This window comes from Macadamia integrifolia, chromosome 10 (assembly GCF_013358625.1).
Source record: "Macadamia integrifolia cultivar HAES 741 chromosome 10, SCU_Mint_v3, whole genome shotgun sequence".
Lineage (NCBI taxonomy): Eukaryota > Viridiplantae > Streptophyta > Magnoliopsida > Proteales > Proteaceae > Macadamia > Macadamia integrifolia.
The window spans coordinates 17,752,089-17,753,137 of NC_056566.1; the positions used below are offsets into that span (position 1 = coordinate 17,752,089).

The 1,049-nt window shown below is 39.4% G+C and overlaps 1 protein-coding gene across 1 annotated transcript in view; it reads left to right on the forward strand.

The window, feature by feature from the left end:
- LOC122091643 (ubiquitin-conjugating enzyme E2 7-like) overlaps positions 1 to 1,049 on the forward strand; it is a 16,308-nt gene that overhangs the window by 6,255 nt on the left and 9,004 nt on the right. The gene's annotated exons all lie outside the window — the stretch shown is intronic.

A 1,049-nucleotide genomic window follows, 5' to 3' on the forward strand; every position in this document is an offset into this window, starting at 1 on the left:
ATTTCCAACCCTTGTTGGACCAAAACCCTGGGCTGGACCGGTTCTTCTTGGCTCTTGGCTTCCAAAGCCTGTCATGCTGGTCCAACCAAGAAAGGGCAGCCATAGCTGCATCATGGAGTATAGCCAAAAATGGGCTGGCAGTGGGGTTTTTTTTTTTTGGGTGGGGGGGGGAATAGAAAGCAAAAGGACTATAAAGAGGAGAGGAAAAGAGAGTCCTGCGATTTGAGCAAGAGAGTCCCAATCAATTAGAATGGGGCCACCCACCTTCATTCATTAAATAGATCAGCCATTACAAGTCTAGTACAAGTCCTACTAGAAATAGACAGACCAAAACACAATAGGAAACTAATACTAGCTGCAAACTCCTAATTGAACTTGGTCCTAATAGGACTAGGACAGTCCTAATGGGATTAGGAAAACCCCAAGGGAGGAGTCTGTGACTTGCGCAGGGCTCCTCCCCTCTCACGAGACACTTCTAACAAGAACAAAAAAGAACACTTAAAAATCCACCTAATGTATAGATACAGCTTCTTTGAGAGATCCACACGTTTGAGAGCCTTGACTAAAAACTCTTGATTTCATTCATTGTTTTAAGGTACTTGATTACAACCCTATTCGTATATAACTTGAAAATAAAGTAGCTCCTAGTGAAGGATACAAGTTCATGTAAAAATCACACGTTTAAGGGTTTTGTGCCAGCCCGCACATAAAGTTTTCAAATAATAAAATCGGCTGCAAACTTGGATCACCATTATTTCTGTCTTCCCAATTTGACCTTTGAACTTTCCATCAGTGTGATAGACCTCTTGCTCTCTCTCACACATCTTACGTATTTCTTCCTTCAACGAGAGGTTTTTTATTCGTACTGTGAACTGCATGAGTGAATAAATACGATAATTGTGCTCTCTCATATGTAAAACAACTTCTTAATTTGCTGCTCAGTCTGTCTTATGAATGTATCTTTGTAACTGATCATATTTCTCTCTACCTTAAACTCCTCTTTTCTTTTTCTTTTTTCTTTTCTCATTTTTCATTTTTTTTTTTTTTCT